Source organism: Mesoplodon bidens, assembly GCF_964165515.1.
Source record: "Mesoplodon bidens genome assembly, chromosome: 16".
In the NCBI taxonomy this organism is placed as follows: Eukaryota; Metazoa; Chordata; class Mammalia; order Artiodactyla; family Ziphiidae; genus Mesoplodon; species Mesoplodon bidens.
In genome coordinates, this window is record NC_138173.1 from 72,114,172 (window position 1) to 72,134,279 (window position 20,108).

Genomic DNA, 20,108 nt, shown 5'->3' on the forward strand with positions numbered 1-20,108 from the left:
ATGGCAGAGGAGTAAGACGTGATCACCTTCCTCCCCACAAATACATCAAAAATACAACGACGTGTGGAACAACTCCTACAGAACACATACTGAATGCTGGCAGAAGACCTCAGACTTCCCAAAAGGCAATAAACTCCCTGTGTACCTGGCTGTGTGTCTGACAGGGTCTTGGTGCTCTGGCCAGGTGTCAGGCCTGAGCCTCTGACGTGGAGAGCCGAGTTCAGGACATTGGTGCACCAGAGACCTCCTGGCCCATAGTAATATCAATCAGTGAGAGCTCTCCCAGAGATCTCCATCTTAATGCTAAGACCCAGCTCCACTCAACGACCAGCAAGCACCAGTGCCGGACACGCCATGCCAAACAACTAACAAGACAGGAACACAACGCCACCCATTAGCAGAGAGGCTGCCTAAAATCATACTAAGCTCACAGACACCCCAAAACACACCACTGAATGCGGTCCTTCCCACCAGAAAGACAAGATCCAGCCTCATCCATCAGAACACAGGCACCAGTCCCCTCCACCAGGAAGCCTAAGCAACCCACTGAACTAACCTTAGCCACTGGGGGCAGACACCAAAAACAGTGAGAACTATGAACCTGCAGGCTGCAAAAAGGAGACCCCAAACACAGTAAGTTAAGCAAAATGAGAAGACAGAGAAATACAAAGCAGATGAAGGAGCAAGGTAAAAACCCACCAGACCAAACAAATGAATAGGAAGTAGGCAGTCTACCTGAAAAAGAATTCAGAGTAATGATAGTAAAGATGATCCAAAATCTTGGAAATACAAGGGAGAAAATACAAGAAACATTTAACAAGGACCTAGAAGAACTAAAGAGCAAATGAACAATGATGAACAACACAATAAATGAAATGAAAAATTCTCTAGAATGAATCAATAGCAGAATAACTGAGGCAGAAGAAAGGATAAGTGACCTGGAAGATAAAATAGTGGAAATAACTACCACAGAGCAGAATAAAGAAAAAAGAATGAAAAGAATTGAGGACAGTCTCAGAGACCTCTGGGACAACATTAAATGCACCAACATTCAAATTATAGGAGTCCCAGAAGAAGAAGAGAAAAAGAAAGGGACTGAGAAAATATTTGAAGAGATAATAGTTGAAAACTTCCCTAGTATGGGAAAGGAAATAGTCAATCAAGTTCAGGAAGTGCAGACAGTCCCATACAGGAAAAATCCAAGGAGAAGCATGCCAAGGCACATATTAATCAAACTATCAAAAGTCAAATACAAAGAAAGAATATTAAAAGCAGCCAGGGAAAAATGACAAATAGCATACAAGGGAATCCACATAAGGTTAACAGCTAATCTTTCAGCAGAACTCTACAAGCCAGAAGGGTGTGACAGGATATATTTAAAGTGATGAAAGGGAAAAACCTACAACCAAGATGACTCTACCCAGCAAGGATCTCATTCAGATTTGACAGAGAAGTTAAAACCTTTACAGACAAGCAAAAGCTAAGAGAATTCAGCACCACCACACTAGCTTTACAACAAATGCTAAAGGAACTTCTTTAGGAAGGAAACACAAGAGAAGGAAAACACCTACAATAACAAACCCAAAACAATTAAGAAAATGGGACTAGGAACATACATATCGATAATTACCTTAAATGTAAATGGATTAAATGCTCCAACCAAAAGACATAGACTGGCTGAATGGATACAAAAACAAGACCCATATATATGCTGCCTACAAGAGACCCCCTTTAGACCTAGGGACACGTACAGACTGAAAGTGAGGGGATGGACAAAGATATTCCATGCTAATGGAAATCAAAAGAAAGCTGGAGTAGCAATTCTCATATCAGACAGAATAGACTTTAAAATAAAGACTATTACAAGAGACAAAGAAGGACACTACATAATGATCAAGGGATCAATCCAAGAAGAAGATATAACAATTGTAAATATTTATGCACCCAACATAGGAGCACCTCAATACATAAGGCAAATGCTAACAGTTATAAAAGTGGAAATCAACAGTAGCACAATCAAAGTAGGGGACTTTAACACCCCACTTTCACCAAAGGACAAATCATCCAAAATGAAAATAAAAAAGGAAATACAAGCTTTAAATGACACATTAAACAAGATGGACTTAATTGATATTTAAAGGACATTCCATCCAAAAACAACAGAAAACATTTTCTTCTCAAGTGCTCATGGAACATTCTCCAGGATAGGTCATATCTTGAGTCACAAATCAAGCCTTGGTAAATTTAAGAAAATTGAAATCATATCAAGAATCTTTTCTGACCACAACACTGTAAGACTAGCTATCAATTACAGGAAAAAAACTGTAAAAAATACAAACACTTGGACGCTAAACAGTACACTACTAAATAACCAAGAGATCACTGAAGAAATTAAAGAGGAAATCAAAAAACACCTAGAAACAAATGACAATGAAAACACAACAACCCAAAACTATGGGATGTAGCAAAAGCAGTTATAAGAGGGAAGTATAGCAATACAATCCTACCTCAAGAAACAAGAAACATCTCAAATAAACAACCTAACCTTACACCTAGAGCAATTAGAGAAAGAAGAACAAAAAAACCCCAAAGTTAGCAGAAGGAAAGAAATCATAAAGATCAGATCAGAAATAATTGAAAAAGAAATGGAGGAAACAATAGCAAAGTTCAGTAAAACTAAAAGCTGGTTCATTGTGAAGATAAACAAAATTGATAAACCATTAGCCAGACTCATCAAGAGAAAAAGGGAAAAGACTCAAATCAATAGAATTAGAAATGGAAAAGGAGAAGTAACAACTGACACTGCAGAAATACAAAGGATCATGAGAGATTACTACAAGCAACTATATGCCAATAAAATGGACAACCTGGAAGAAATGGACAAATTCATAGAGAAGCACAACCTTCTGAGACTGAACCAGGAAGAAATAGAAAATATAAGCAGACCAATCACAAGCACTGAAATTGAGACTGTGATTAAAAATCTTCCAACAAACAAAAGCCCAGGACCAGATGGCTTCCCAGGCGAATTCTATCAAACATTTAGAGAAGAGCTAACACCTATCCTTCTCAAACTCTTCCAGAAGATAGCAGAGTGAGGAACACTCCCCAACTCATTCTATGAGGCCACCACCACCCTGATACCAAAACCACACAAAGATGCCACAAAAAAAGAAAACTGCAGGCCAATGTCACTGATGAACATAGATGTAAAAATCCTCAACAAAATACTAGCAAACAGAATCCAACAGCACAGTAAAAGGATCATACACCATGATCAAGTGGGGTTTATCCCAAGAATTCAAGGATTCTTCAATATACACAAAGCAATCAATGTGATACACCATATTAACAAATTGAAGAATAAAAACCGTATATTAATCTCAATAGACTCAGAAAAACCTTTTGACACAATTCAACACCCATTTATGATAAAATCCCTCCAGAAAGTAGGAATACAGGGAACTTACCTCGACATAATAAAAGCCATATATGACAAACCCACAGCCAACATCGTTCTCAATGGTGAAAAACTTAAACCACTTCCACTAAGATCAGGAACAAGACAAAGTTGCTCACTCTCCTCACCACTATTATTCAACATAGTTTTGGATGTTTTAGCCACAGCAATCAGAGAAGAAAAAGAAATAAAAGGAATCCAAATTGGAAAAGAAGAAGTAAAGCTGTCACTGTTTGCAGATGACATGATACTATACATAGAGAATCCTAAAGATTCTACCAAAACTGCTAGAGCTAATCAATGAACTTGGTAAAGTAGCAGGATACAAAATTAATGCACAGAAATCTCTTGCATTCCTATACACTAATGATGAAATCTGAAAGAGAACTTAAGGAAATGCTTCCATTTACCATTGCAACAAAAAGAATAAAATACCTAGGAATAAACCTACCTAAGGAGACAAAAGACCTATATGCAGAAAACTATAAGACACTGATGAAAGAAATTAAAGGTGATACAAATAGATGGAGAGATATACCATGTTCTTGGATTGGAAGAATCAACATTGTGAAAATGACTATACTACCCAAAGCAATCTACAGATTCAATGCAATCCCTATCAAACTACCAATGGCATTTTTCACAGAACTAGAACAAAAAATGTCACAATTTGTATGGAAACACAAAAGACCCCGAATAGCCAAAGCAATCTTGAGAAAGAAAAATGGAGCTCTAGGAATTAGGCTCCCTGTCTTCAGACTGTACTACAAAGCTACAGTCATCAAGACAGTATGGTTCTGGCACAAAAACAGAAATAGAGATCAATGGAACAGGATAGAAAGCCCAGAGATAAACCCATGCATGTATGGTCAACTTATCTTTCATAAAGGAGGCAAGAATATGCAATGGAGAAAAGACAGCCTCTTCAATAAATGGTGTGGGGAAAACTGGACAGCTACACATAAAAGAATGAAATAAGAACACTCCCTAACACCATACACAAAAATAAACTCATAATGGATTAAAGACCTAAATGGAAGGCCAGACACTATAAAACTCTTAGAGGAGAACATAGGCAGAACACTCTATGACATAAATCACAGCAAGATCCTTTTTGACCCACCTCCTAGAGAAATGGAAATAAAAACAAAAATAAACAAATGGGTCCTAATGAAACTTAAAAGCTCTTGCATAGCAAAGGAAACCATAAACAAGATGAAAAGACAACCCTCAGAATGGGAGAAAATATTTGCCAATGAAGCAACTGACAAAGGATTAATCTCCAAAATTTATAAGCAGCTCATGCAGCTCAATATCAAAAACAAACAACCCAATCCAAAAATGGGCAGAAGACCTAAATAGACATTTCTCCAAAGAAGATATACAGATTGCCAACAAACACATGAAAGGATGCTCAACATCACTAATCATTAGAGAAATGCAAATCAAAACTACAATGAGGTATCACCTCTCACCAGTCAGAATGGCCTCATCAAAATGTCTAAAAACAATAAATGCTGGAGAGGGTGTGTAGGAAAGGGAACCCTCTTGCCCTGTTGGTGGGAATGTAAATTGATACAGCCACTATGGAGAACAGTATGGAGGTTCCTTAAAAAACTAAAAATAGAACTACCAAATGACCCAGCAATCCCACTACTGGGCGTATACCCTGAAAAAACCATAATTCAAAAAGTGTCATGTACCACAGTGTTCATTGCAGCGCTATTTACAATAGCCAGGATATGAAAGCAACCTAAGTGTCCATTGACAGATGAATGGATAAAGAAGATGTGGCACATATATACAATGGAATATTACTCAGCCATAAAAAGAAACAAAATTGAGTTATTTGTAGTGAGGTGGATGGACCTAGAATCTGTCATACAGAGTGAAGTAAGTCAGAAAGAGAAAAACAAATACCATATGCTAACACGTATATATGGAATCTAAAAAAACAAAACAAAAAACTGTTTTTTTTTTCTGAAAAACCTCGGGGCAGGACAGGAATAAATATGTAGATGTAGAGAATGGACTTGAGGACATGGGGAGGGGGAAGGGTAAGCTGGGACGAAGTGAGAGAGTGGCATGGACATATACACACTACCAAACGTAAAATAGATAGTTAGTGGGAAGCAGCTGCATATCACAGGGAGATCAGCTCGGTTCTTTATGACCAGCTAGAGGGGTGGGATAGGGAGGGTGGGAGGGAGATGCAAGAGGGAGGGGATATGGGGATATATGTATATGTATAGCTGATTCACTTCGTGATACAGCAGACTAACACACCATTTTAAAGAAATTATACCCCAATAAGGATGTTAAAAAAAAAAAAGAAAGAAAGAAAGCCTCTCTCTCTCGTTGCCTGGCAGTTAAAGGCCAGGTGGGTTTCCAGGAGGATGCTCATTCCCTACAGAATACGATGTTTATGGCTGTAATTTTGTCTACCAAAGAAAGGTGAAGCGAGCTGTTTTTCCGGCAGAGTGTATCATACATACCAGTCAAAGGAGAGGACTCTTGGCTCCCCTGTCCTGTAGGCTGTATTTCCAAGCCTATCAGAAACTAGACATCAATAAATTCAGCAAGGCTGCATTATGTATTATAATAGAAAGAGCCTGGATTTTGAGGTCAGAAAGGTAAAGGTTCGGATCTGGCTTACCATCTTTCAGTCTTTAACACACGTTCACTGAGGCTGGCTAGTTCATTGTATGGCAGGCGGCAGAAGATGGGAGGAGGGTACACAGAGATTAATTGAAGCAGTCAATATTTTCATGATGATCCTGAAAGGAGAGGAAGATCTTTAAACAAGTGCATGTGAAATGCTGTGCAAGTTCAGAGATGGAGGGATACACACAGGAGATTATGGAGTGTGCTGGCTTAAGATTCTCTATCCTAGAAGGTTTCCTGAAAGAGATAATACCTGGAAATAGTCTTAAGAGATGAGGAGGATTTGGGATTGAGGGTGGACAATTTAAATAGTCAGAGGCTTTATCTTCTTGGAGCCTCATTTCCCTGAATGTGAAATAGAGATCACATCTGTGTAACGGGGTCATTGCGGACACTGACGTATTAGTGCTTTGGAGATTGTGTTTTGCTGAATATCAGCAGCAGGGAACTTTCACTTAAAAAGACTTTGATAATTGAAGGAAAAAGTGATATTTTAGTGTTATTGTACAAGTGCAGTTTTTTATAATTAGTGCAGTTAAATGTTTTTTATATAATTTTTATCCATTTGTACTTTTGCTTTGTGAACTTCCTGCTCTTGCCCTTGGCACCTAAAAGCTCAAGCTTTAGAAGTCATTGCCATGCCTAGGAGAGTGATAGATAATATGAAATAAATGGGAGAGAAGGAAGGAAGCATCAAGAGTCATACCTTTAGGTGGTGAGGAGGCTTATACAGACGGGACCAAATTATAGATCCGAATTTCTGTGAAATATCATGAGTTCCTAAATTGAAGAATTTTGAGCTCATTTCCCCCTCACTACAAAGACAATCTTTTCACTCAAATTATCACACACTCACACTTGAATGATCTGCGGGGTCTCCAAGTGCAAGTCCTGCTGTGGTCCTGGAGACACCAAGATGGACAAGGCACTGCCTCTGCCTTGAGGATCATATTCTGATAGAGAAGACAAATATATGGGCAGATTATTTTTAATATAGTGTCATATCTGCAAGACAGGGCTGGGCCAGGGGCTGGAGGAAGTGTTCTTAGTGCCCACCATGGGGGTCCAGAGAGGTCTTTTTGGAGAAGGGTCAGCCTGGCCTTGCACCTCAGCCTTACAGAAGTTAGTACCAGAAATGTATGGTTGCAAATGCTTTTCTCCAAGATGGGATAGAACGCTGGTGAAATATTTTCCCCTGGAGGGTTGGACTCTGTTGTGAATAAGGGGCTGGGGGTATTTCACAAGGATTACTCTTCTCTTCCACCTGCCAGGGCCACAAGGGAACCTCTCTCAGCTCTGCAGTGTGAGAACCCACTAGGATTGCTGGAGCTAACAGCTCTGCAGTGTGAGAACCCACTAGGATTGCTGGAGCTAAAACCTGCAAAGGTGTGGTGGCCTCCCTAAGACACAGGCTACTCCCCCTCAGCCTCCACCGATTTGTCAAAATTACCATGCAAGTGTTCCCACCAGTTTCCGGCTTCAGATGCTTCTGTTCTCACATGGGACTCTGCATTCACCCATCTCTCCAGATTTTAGGGCCGTAGTTTCCCCGTAACCTCAGTTCTCTGATGGGTCTAACAGAAATTACTGATTCTCATGGTTCAGTCTTTTTCTTGTTGTAAAGATTGGAGTGACAACCTCTAAGTTCCCTTCAAGTTGAGCTGCAACCTGATTGTGCTATTTTTGCATGGTGGAACACACATCCGTAATGAAAAATAAGGAACTACTAATTCACTCATCAACCCAGGGTGAATCTTGAAAACTTTATGCTTATCAAAATAAGACAGACAGGAAAGAGGATGTGTTGTATGATTCCACTTGTATGAAGTTTACAAATAGGCAAAACTAATCTAGGAGGACAGAAATCAGAGGAGTGGCTGTCTCTGGGGCAGGGTCAGGAATTGAGTGGAAGAGAATATAAAAGAAGTTTCTGGTGTGATGGAAATATTTTGTATCTTGTTTGGGGTTGGGATATTGGTTATTCAAGTCCATATATTTGTCAAAAATCACCTAACCGTGCACTTAAGATACGTGCATTTCACTTTATGTCACTTACCTTAATTAAAAAAAAACTTGAAAAGCAGATGTCATTTGAAGTCATGGGAGTATAGGAGGTCAGCTAACGAGTGAGGGTGATGAGAAGCGAGTGGGTCAGAGGATAGAGCCCAGGGGCACCCCAAGGCTGAGAGGTGAGGAAGAGCAGAAAGACTCAGGAAGGGGCCTGAGGAGAAGCAGCCCAGTCGCTTCCTCCGTACAGTGATGCCAGGGCTTCTACCAAATCCCTTATTCTCAGGGTCAGTGAAACAACTACAGTAAAACGCGGAGTGGATCCTGCTTTAACAGAGTCCTGTGTCCACATCAAATCCCCCTGGTTTGTAGGTTCCCCAGGAAGTGGGAATCCATGAATTGAGGACTGTGAGCCTCCTGGGTTGTTGTCTAAGCGAGTGTCTCCCTGTGTAGGTTACGTGGAGCCCTGGAGCATGGCCACATTTTGCTGGGGTCACGTGAGGAGGAAGATGCCCGGGAAGCGAGAAACAGCTCTAATCCACTGGCTGGAGGACTCGGCGGTGGAGGTGTATGAATGCGCCTGACTTACCACCAGCTCTGAGTTAGTACTCAGACCCAGTTCAGCCCCTGCCCCGTGCAAGAGTCCGCTGCCTGATACACAGGAAGGGTGAGTAAGTGACTCTGTTGAATAAGAGAAAAGCAGAATGTGAATTCTATTCATAATCATTAATGGTGAGCCTCATGGAAATGTATGTTTTGTGTTGAGATATTAAGTAATGGTAATGATAAATCTATATTATACAACTCATAAATTATAGGTAGTAGCTAGGTAGATGGATGGATAGGTAGGTAGATAGATAGATAGATAGAGATTGAGGGTGAGAGAGCACACTGAAATATTTTTTACTGTTGGAGTGCAATCAAATAGAGTCAAAAAGGAGACCGTTGCCATAGTGAATGGGTTGGAGAGAGGTTAAGACTTGAGTAAGGTGAGGTGCTGTGGGTTCATCCAGGTGAGGCACTTGAAATGGAAATGAAGATAATGGTGAAGTTTCAAAGAATGGTGAGGTTGACTCATGAGAGCAAATTACAGGAAAATGTGACAAACGGCAGCTCTTTTGTAGAAACCAGGCTGTGAGTCTAGATAGAAGGTACAGCCTAAGGCAAAATCCTTATCTGTGAGCAGATAGAGGGTTAGCTGATCACAAACAGAATCTACGTGTTAAGATTGGTCAGCAAGGATCCTTTGGCTGTCCAAGGTGAGATGCATGGACCAAAGATTCTGGGGAGGAAGAGGGGGAGTTTTGAGTGGTCACCCTGGACCACGTGGACAGAGCCTTTTCAGAGGATCTCTACTCTCTGATGAGAGCATTGATGAGGGTTATATTGCTTCCTCTGATTAGCTTCCAGGGGAAAAGAAGATGCCAAAGTACAGTTTGGGGGAAGAAAAGTTTTATTTTGTCGAGGGGAAACAAACCCAGGCATCAACAAGAGGAGCCTGACACAGGTAAGAAAAGAAACGGGCAAGACACAGAAGTAACTTTTAGTGATGCTTGAAAAAACAAGAGAAAATCAAAGTGTAGAATAGTTACAAGCAAAGTAGGGAACAGAATCCACATATGGAACAAAGAGAATCCCAGTTGTATACATTTCAAGGGTATGAATGAGTGGAGCCTGCAGACGAGCTGATACATGGAAGAAAGATAAAAGGAAGTACACCCGGACCTGAGCAGAAAGTCTGAGGTTGGGGGGATGCCCGAGATAAGGCATTATCATGTACTTCCCTCTCTACACGCTAGATGCCCAAGATATGGCATTATCATGTACTTCTTTGTCTTTCCCTCTCTACACGCTAAGGATGAACCTCAGCTGCTGTCTTTAAACAAGGATTGACTATGAATACAATTCAATTTAGCCGCTGTTTATCCATTGCCTACTAGACGCAATGCATTGTACTTAGGGCTATGGGAACTCAGGAGATGAATAAAGCATGGAGTTTGCTCTCTAAGAGCCCACAGCTGAGCTGGGGGACACATGTAAACAAGTGGCTCTAACAAGAACAGAAAATAAAATGACAGCTAAATAGAGCTCCCAGCAGCCCACTGTGAGCAGTCCCTCAGGAGGAAATCTGTAATTCCAGCTGGGTGTGTTGGGGAAAATTCCCGGAAGGACCTGTTGCTTGACCCATGTTAGGAAGGTTTTATCTGGAAGGAGGGAAGGGGGTGGAATGTGGGCAGAGGAAACACCGTGAACAGAGGCAGGAAGGCAGGAAACTATGGGGTGTGCTCAACACATCCGTCGGTTACTGTGCCTTGTCCTCAAGGTCATCCCCAATGGCAGTGTCGGGAGGAATCTTTCCTCCTCTGCCGGCAACAGCACTTTCTTTCATAAGGCATCTCTCCCCAATATTAACATGCTCTGTTGACTTGTCTTCTGCATCTCACTCAGAAGTTTTGCTTCTGGGGGCAAGGACCAGGCTCCACTCACCGCTTTATTCTCTAACAGGCGTAGTTCCTGGCACAAGGCTGGCGCTCAAGGACTCTAAGGAAGACCATGAAAGAGTTGATCTTGCATTCAGTAGGCAATTATGAAACATCAAAGGTTTTGCATATTTTTGAAAGATGTCTTGAACAAATTTGGTACCACTTCTATGAGAGAGGAAGTGGAAGAGGTATAGGATGAGTTGTCTAGAGGAGAGGGCAGTGATGGTGTCTCTGGGGTGAGGAATGGTGAGACGGTGTGTCACTTATTGCTAGGGTTAATCGTAGAGAACTCATGAAGGTGAGCCAATTTGGGAGCAGAATGCAATTTTGTTTGGATTTCTTGATCAGAGTAAGCCAAAACGAGTTTACCTTAATAACTGGTGATCTTTCTTTTCAACACGATTGGGCACATCCTCATAGGTGATGAATCTGCATATGTAATATTTCCCCCGTCACTTATTGTCAGATGTGCTTCACTTTTGCAAGCGGCTCTTTTCTTTTCTGGGTTAGTTTCCACCTGGTGCAGTGGTGATACCCAAACACTCACCTCCAAGAAGAAGCATCTCACCATATCTTCATCTCTGTCAGAACTCCCTTTACACTTTGTGTCTGCAACACGTTCTCTGGAAATGGTCTGGAAGGGAAAGGAGAGATCACTGGGCTAAATGTTCATTTTTTTAAAATTGGAGTATAGTTGATTTACAATGTTGTGTTAGTTTCAAGTGTACAGCAAAGTGATTCAGTTATACATACATATATATCTATTTTTTTCAGATTCTTTTCCCTTGTAGGTTATTACAAAATATTGAGTATAGTTCCCTGTGCTATACAGTAGGTCCTTGCTGGTTATCTATTTAATATCTAATAGTGTGTATATGTTAATCCTAAACTCCTAATTTATCTTCCTCCCTCTTTTCCCTTTGGTAATCGTAAGTTTGTTTTCTATGTCCGTGGGTCTATTTCTGTTTTGTATATAAGTTCATTTGTATCATTTTTTTTTAGATTCTACATATAGGCCATATTACATGACACTTGTCTTTCTCTGACTTACTTCACTTAGTATGTAATCTCTAGGTCCATCCACGTTGCTGCAAATGGCATTATTTCATTCTTTTTTATACAATGGAATATTACTCAGCCATAAATGTTCATTTCACAGTAGCAAAATGAGACTTTGATTTTTTAATTAACTTGCCTAAAAGCCCACAGGCTGTTAAGAGCAGAACTGAGCACAAAGATGCAAGTGAACAGACTCAGTCATTCAAAACTTAGTCAACCCAGTGGGTCTTCACTAAATGATGATGACAGTGGTGTTCAATTAAATCAAGATATAATTTGGTGTCATCCACCATCAGAAAGAAGGCTCCGAGCAGATGATTTTTTTTATGTGATAGATTGTATATATATTTATCAATCACACAATGTGCAAGAAGAAGGAAAAGAGGAACTGACATTTTCAACCACCTGTTTTATTTCATACATTATGTCAGGAAAGTTACAGGCATCATTTTATTCTTGCAGCCACCTGTGAATTAGACATTATTCCCATTTCCAAATGAAGTGAATACTTAGAAACAGTAATCAACTTCCCCTGGGTCACACTAGCAAGTAATGGGGGCAAACTCAGGTTTATCAGATCCCCTAAACCTCTGCCTCTCAGATCACAGCTTCTTTGAGGTGTCATACAGGTGTTAAATAATAATCCTGCCTCACAAGCATCCTAAAGAAGTCTTGAGAAAGGAGTCGCTGGCTCTGACAGGTTCTGGGTGTGTGTTGAAGGTTGGACCCGTCTTCTGCCATTCCCATACTCCCTTCTGGGATGTGAATCTCATGTTGCTTCTGTCAGTGTATATCAAACGTGGGCTTTCTCCTAACTGGGCTGATGCCCCAAGAATGCAAAATTCTTCTTCTTGGAATGATGTAGAAAGTTCAAACTGCACGTTTTGTGGCTGCATCTTTTTGCTGCCTTTCAAAGGTTCTAGGTCTGTTCCTGTTTGTGACACTGCAGATCTGCACAAATGCTGGGGAGGTCGTATTTTTTCATTTTTGCCACGATGCCTTCAGCACCTGCCTCTGTTGAAGCCACAATCTGCCTCCTCCTCCCAGCTGATGAAGTGTGAAAAGTGTTTCAATATCCCTGGCCTTTGAGGTAAGAGAATTTCTCTCAGTCAGGGCAACCCGTTACTGTCCCAGTACCCAATCGCTGTTCCCCATGATGGCCATTCTGGGTCACTTTCTCCCTGGCACATCCCAAGTGCCACATTTGGGTTTTGAAGTATATATATGGGTTTTCAAAGAACCTCAGGCATAAATATTTCTGCCAGAAAATAGGAATGATTTCATGAGTGTGAAATTAGTTTATAAATGAAGCGGGTGGTACCAAGTTGCTATTGCTCTCGAGGACGAGTCTGGTCATTTACATTTCCCTGAAAATGTTGTTCTATTACAATGCACTGCTGGGCTACATTACTTTTCTTTGAGCCTTTCAATGTATTTTTGGGAGAGGGCTGGTCAGTGAAATGAGGGATGGTGAGTTCTTGTAGAAAGACAGGCTTGCCCCGGGAAAGAGGTGCTCACCACTTCTGAATTCAGACTGTAAATGCCAGCGGGCATTTGACTGCTAAGGCTTCTAGTCACATCTGGCAGCGTGATACATGAGACCCCAAACTGCAATAAAAGGAAAGTAGATTGCAGCTCGCCTGGTCACCTGTGGTTGATAGTGGAGCTTGGCAATGGGGTGGGGCGGGAGCAGCCAGGGGTCTGGGAATGGTGCCAGGAACGGAAGCAGTGGTCACCTGCTGAAACAAGGAGGGATGGGACCCCTGTTTGCTTTTCTTCTACAAAAATAGAAATTGACCTGAGAACTGCATTCCAGAGCACCAAAGTCAAATCAGGAGGCATCACAGCAAACACCTCAATTTGCTTGTTTGCCAGTAGGGTTTCACTGAGTATTCACATCTTCAAGAGGTGGCTTGGGGATTACGGGGGTAAAGAGAACACCGACAGAAGGGGCTTCAAGTCCCACCATCTGTCGACTGAGCAAGGGACTCGTATCTGTTTTCTACATTGTGGCTCCAAGGAAGGTTTTGCTTCATCTGAAAAATGGTTGCTGCTTCTGAAGACAGTTTGAAAACTACCGATTTTGTCCAGAATACCCAGAGTAGCTTTGACACCCTACAGACACTTCCTGAACCTACAAAAAGCATTAGATAACTAATGAGGATCAACTGTATAGCACAGGGAACTCTGCTCAGTGCTCTGTGGTGACCTAAATGGGAAGGAAATCCAAAAAAGAGGGGATATATGTATATGTATAGCTGATTCACTTTGCTGTATAGCAGAAACTAACACAATATTGTAAAGCAGCTATACTCCAATAAAAATTAATTAAAACAAACAAAGTTAAGCATGAAAAGATTAAAACTGGGATTCAAAATAAAATAACATTTTTCAGTTAAAAAAAAAAGACATCCAGTAGAAGGGGTGCTGGAGTGATAGGGTCTGTCTTAGGTCAGTTTCTTCCAAGAAACACACTTCAAGCCAAGGATCTGGGTGCAAGGGATTTTCGAAGGAGAGCCTACAAGTAAAAGACTTGGTGGAGGGTGGAGGGTGCAAGATAGGGAAGGGTAGGAGGGAGGAAAGGCTGAAATTTCAGGAGGAGCCCCAGCCTCGGCCTGATCCCACAGGGAGATCTGGAGCAGCAGAGGAGGCTGCGTGACCTCCCGTCTGAGAATGAGGAGGGTCGTCGTGTGGCCACGGGAAGGCTCCTTGGCCGCTCAGGACAGGGTCCCTCTCCTGAAGAGCAGGAGGACTGGCCGGCAGGACCTCTGAGGCCCCTGTGAGCCCTCACTTCCTTTGACCTTGGGGTAGCAGGGTGCCATTCACCTCTTCTTCAGACTCCAGCTTTATATTCATCACTTACTGTACAGAACTCATCTCAGACTTTGCAGTGTATAAGGTGCACTTCTGGGCACTGTGGAAATAAGAAAGGTGATGGGGGTAGAACAACCATGTACATTGAGATTTCACATCTGTTTGTTCATTTAATCCTCACAACAGCTTGCAAGGTAGGCAACTCCCCTCATGCTCCCCGTTTGGCTGGTGGCACCAGCTTGGGGCAAAAACACATTGATGTTTCTTAAGTTCTTTGAGTCATTGCTCTAGGATTTGACTACCGGATTTGAAGAATTGGTGTCTTCCTTTCCAGGTCTCCCTGTGCCCTAATTTGCTAAAAGTTCTAAAATTCACAAAGCACATTTCACTTTGTCTTCACCACATCTCTGTTGATGAGGTGCCCAAGGAAGAGGGCCTTTAATATTTTTTCTTTCATTGGAATGTGGACATTTTGGGGTCACTGATAACATTTGCTTCCTGCAGTTGGGGAGCATTAATTATCTGTCAGGAAATTACTACTGAAGCTCTTTGGTTTCATATCAGGAAAACCCACCACCTATGGTATTGTTCTGCTGAACGGAGCACTTGGCCTTTTGATGTAAGTTGAGCGTGTCGTTCTCCTGACCCAGCCCTTGAAGAATTACTCCTCCTAAATGTGGATTTGTGCTGGACTCTTGGTGTTCTCAACCTTCTCTATTTAAGTTGAGAAACAAATGCCAGCAACAGCGACTGCCCTGTCTGTCCTGGGCAATCAGATTCCATCCCGTAGGTGGAAGGAGGAACAGGCCATGCCCTGAAGAAATGGGTGCTCCCTGCTTTCTCACATGCTGGGTCAGAAAAGAAGCCAGCCTGAGCCAGATGTGGGCAGGGAGCTGGAAGGGACCTTCTTTCTGTGCACCAAGGAATGGCTCTCTGGTCTCTGGAGGAGGGATTGGCAGGGGGGTCTCATCAATGAGGGTTGGATGCCTCCTCCACCAGGAAGGCTGCTGTGAAATGAAATCCCAAGTTTGAGTTAACAGTTGTGAGACCCAGGAACAACCTCGGGAGAAACATACGCCACTCATTGCTTTATTGTTTGCTATTCCTCTAGCTTGGAGTAAGGTTTGCCAAACCCCAGGCAATGCTAGAAAGCGGCGGGGTAGCGGGTGGGGAGAAGTGAACAGAGAAGATTGTGCCCAAGCTTAGAACAAACCAGGATACTTTCTGTAAAAGAAATTGTGGAGCAATGACACCTTGGACCGTGAATGGCTGGAGAAAGGAGAAATATCTGCAACCAGAGCAGTTTAGTAGAACCATTAAACAATGTTTGGAGAGCCACAGTAATTTCGGGGAGAGGGCAACCCCAGGAGAAAGACTGGATGTTCCGTTGATTCATATTCATGGGGGTGGCAGTTTTTCTAACTTGAATATTAAAGGAAATATGTCTTTGATGTCTTTCCCAGGATAGTGAAGTGGAACAAAGCAATACTATTTTTGAGTTAGGAGTAACAGTGGCACTTATTACATGCCATATATTTTGTTTTACATTTATTAGCTCATTTAATCATCATAATCCTATGGGGAAACTGAGGCACAGAGAAGTTAAATGACCTGCTGAGATTTGCAAGTGATCAAGGTGGGCATCAGTTCCATATACAGCTGTTTTCTCCTTCTATATAATAGTTGAGGATTCTGAGTCCTATAACCCATTTGATAAATTACCAGAGGCGAGCTGGGATTCGAGGGCTGATTGTGTCTTCAGATCTGTGCTCTTTTCTCTCCTTCTGTGTCATGAAAGGAGTGAGCGGAATCAGGTCCTTCTGTCCTGTGTCCACTTTGTTGTTGGGGACTTTTCTGTCTTGTCTATACATCCTAGTCCCTATGGCTTCTAAGTCCATAGGATTTATACCACACACATACATACACACGTGTTTCCTCATGCACACAAACTCACACACATACATAGATATGCACACATGCACATATGCACTCACATATGTGCCCACCCATGCATAGACACATGCACATACACATAGATGCATAATTCAAATACATGTACACACATGTGCCCACACATGCATACACACAGGGAGACAGAGACACATACACACATACACATGCCCACACATGCATATACCCACAGAAACACACATCTCCTTTCATTGCTGAAATAGCACTACTCAGGCAGCGACAGGGAAGGTAGGCTGATTCACACTGTGGCTGACTTTGTTGGTTTTAGAGGATTTTGAAAAATTTGAAAGGATATTGTTGGTGGCAAATAGACATTTTAAAAATGTCAGGTCACCCTCAGAATGGACGCTCTTCCCATAATAGACTTACGTTGGCCGCTTAACTGCCACACCACCTCCTACAGACGGGCCCCCGCTCCTGCTCTAGACATTTCAGATGGCTGAGAAGGGGGCTCTCTCCTACAGAGACAGCGCTTATGGAAATTACATGGAATTAGGTGACGGGCAGAGGGAGAGGCTTCAGACAATCTACTGAATAAACTGTGGGTCTGGCGTGTCCTGGGGAAGGGAGCAGATGTGGATTTGGACCTCTGTTCTGTGCTGGCTGTGCAGCCTTCACGTCTTTGACCTTGAGTGTCCTTGCCTAAGACGCATGGGGTCAGACTCCTAATTTCTGCGGACGGTATGAGGGTTGGTGGTGCTCATTGTTGGGTCTAACCCAGTGCAGAAGGCATAGTAGGAGCTCAAAAAATAGCAGCTAAAGTTACCACGATTTCTGCTTTTAAAAATTGGATAAAATGATCAACATGCTCTTGACAGTATTTGCCAAGTATCTTAGGACTGAAGGATTCCTGTGATCTCCTAAAAGCCATCCTGGTTCTTCCCAGGTTTCAATCCAACCAGCATCCACTGAGTACTTATGACATGAACAGACATAATGTGAGTCCCATCTCCCGGCAACATGGAGCAGTCGACGCCCCCATTATACACAAGTAGCCTCCCATCTCTGGCTCCTGTGCTGCTGTGTGGTGGAACTTGGTCCTCTGGTCTTCCTTGTCTCTACCAGGCGCCAGATGGCTCAGCAGAGCCCTGGCAGGGACATCAGAACTTGGTTGGATTTCCACTTACCCCCTTGGTGGTGGAGGGGAAATATTGAGGACGTAGGATTAACAACCAGTTTGAGTTTGAGGTGGAGGTTCTTGACTCTGGCTGCATATGAACGTCGCTTGGGGAGTCCTTAAAACCCCCAACACCCCCAAAACAAAATCCCATTCCAACCTAATCCGAATTTCTGGAAATGGCATCAGAGTGGCAGGGAAGGTAAAGCTCCTGGTGCTTCCCATGCTCCCAAGCTCGAGAACCGTGGGTCTGGAACCTGAAGATTCCACACACCACCATCAAGGCTACATTCCTCTATCCCACTGTTTCCCGACTTGCGTGATCAGGAGAATCCCCTAAGGTGTTTGTTTGTTAAGGGACCCCTCGGCCTCTTCCTGTAGATTATAGTTCTTTCCATCTGGGGTGGCCCCTGAAACTTAGAGATTTTTTTAAATTAATTTATTTATTTTTGGCTGCATTGGGTCTTCATTGCTGCATGTGGGCTTTCCCTAGTTGCAGCAAGCAGGGGCTACTCTTCGTTTAGGTGCACGGGCTTCTCATTGCAGTGGCTCCTCTTGTTGCGGAGCACAGGCTCTAGGCACGTGGGCTTCAGTAGTTGTGGCACGTGGGCTCAGTAGTTGTGGCTCACAGGCTCTAGAGTGCAAGCTCAGTAGTTGTGGCGCACAGGCTTAGCTGCTCTGCAGCGTGTGGGATCTTCCCAGACCAGGGCTCGAACCCATGTCCCCTGCATTGGCAGGCGGATTCTTAACCACTGTGCCACCAGGGACGACCCCATCATCTGGAAGCTGGCAAAGACTCAGGGGAACGTGTTTGCCACCAACGCCATTCTGGCCACACTGACAAGCTGCACCCGCTCTGACAAGAGGGACAAAACTGTGACTTTGACCTCCTGATGGTGAGTGAGGCAGCCAACGAGTCCCCTCAAGATGAAGGTAACTCCTTCAACTCACCCCGCAACCTGGCCATGGAAGCAACCTACATCAACCACCACTTCTCCCCACAGTGCTTGAAGATGGGGAAGGAAAGATACAACTTCCCCACCCCAAACCCGTTTGTGGAGGACGACATGGATAAGAATGAGATCACCTCTGTGGCGTACCGTTACCACAGGTGGAAGCTCGGAGATGACATTGACCTCATCGTCCGCTGTGAGCACAACGGTGTCATGACCGGCGCCAATGTGGAGGTGTCAATAACATCAAGACCCTCAACGAGTGGGACTCCAGGCACTCTAATGGCGTTGACTGGCGTCAGAAGCTGGATTCTCAGTGAGGGGCCGTCATTGCCACCGAGCTGAAGAACAACAGCTACAAGTTGGCCTGCTGGACCTGCTGTGCTTTGCTGGCTGGATCCGAGTACCTCAAACTTGAGTACACGTCCTGGTACCACGTGAAATGCTCCTCATGCCACGTCATCCTGGGCACCCAGCAGTTCAAGCCCAATGAGTTTGCCAGTCAGATCAACCCGAACGTGGAGAACGCCTGGGGCAACCTGTGCTGCATCATCGACACCTGCATGAAGCTGGAGGAGGGCCAGTACCTCAACCTCAGGGACCCCAGCAAGCAGGTCGTCCATGTCTATAGCCTGCCCGATGGCACCTTCAGCTGGGGTGAGGATGACAAGGAGGAGGAAGAGGAGGAAGAGGAAGAAGAAGAGGAAGAAACCTAAACCAGACAGTGATGTGGAGCCTGTGATTCTGCCAAGCCGAGGAGGGCCTTGGATACCTGGTGGAATGTTTGTCTGATTGTCGCTCTCTGAAGCTCGTCAGTAGGAATAAAGGATAAGTCTATTTAGTCTCTTAAAAAAAAAAGAAGAAAATTTCAATCCCTGAAACTTGGAGATTTTAACATTATGAACTCAGGTAATTCTCACTGTGTCAAACTGGGAAACTCAGCCTTTTGCTGAAGGCTTTGCCTGCATTTTGTTTTGTTTTGTTTTGTTTTGTTGTGTTTTATTGGCTTTGGCTCCATTTTAACAGCAGATACTCGTGGAGGTGATGGTGAGTTGTTGTTACTGATGGTTTACATAGTGGCTTAAGTAATAGGATCACAGATGGTCTTTCTAGAAGGATCACCTAGTCCTATACTCTGATTCGTATGTGAGGAAACTGAGGCTCAGAGGGAGGTGATTTCTCCCAGGTCACACACCCCATTGGCTCCAGAGGAAGCAGAGAAGCCAGACTTCTGTCTCCCCTCTGTTCTCCCTCCTCTGGGGCAGGATCCGCTCTGCAAACTCGAAATCACCAGGCAGCCAGAGTGGTCAGCGTTTCCGAGCAGGCAGCCAAAATTGCTTTCCCTTTAACAACAGATCCTTATGACAAGGTGGTCGGTGCTAAACGAGGTCCCGGAGGAGCATAAAGCAGGGTTCCCCTCAGGGCCACACCCACCGGACAAGGCTAATCCATTTTAGTGGACAGCTACCCTCTGCTCAGGCACCCAGAAACCTTCATCTTCATTATTAACTCATTCATCACCATAACCAGCAGCAGCTTTGCCAATCCCCAAGGAGAAAGCCAGCCGGTAACGCAAATGC

The 20,108-nt window shown here is 43.3% G+C and overlaps 1 pseudogene across 1 annotated transcript in view; it reads left to right on the plus strand.

Moving 5' to 3' along the window:
• The window catches only part of LOC308630043, a 170,871-nt pseudogene extending 151,615 nt beyond the window's left edge, over window positions 1–19,256 (plus strand). Inside the window, exons 8-9 of the transcript in view lie at window positions 14,301–14,452; window positions 18,313–19,256. The product of the transcript in view is annotated as an uncharacterized misc_RNA (transcript). The remainder of the gene's footprint in view (window positions 1–14,300; window positions 14,453–18,312) is intronic.
• The last annotated feature ends 852 nt before the right edge of the window (window positions 19,257–20,108 follow it).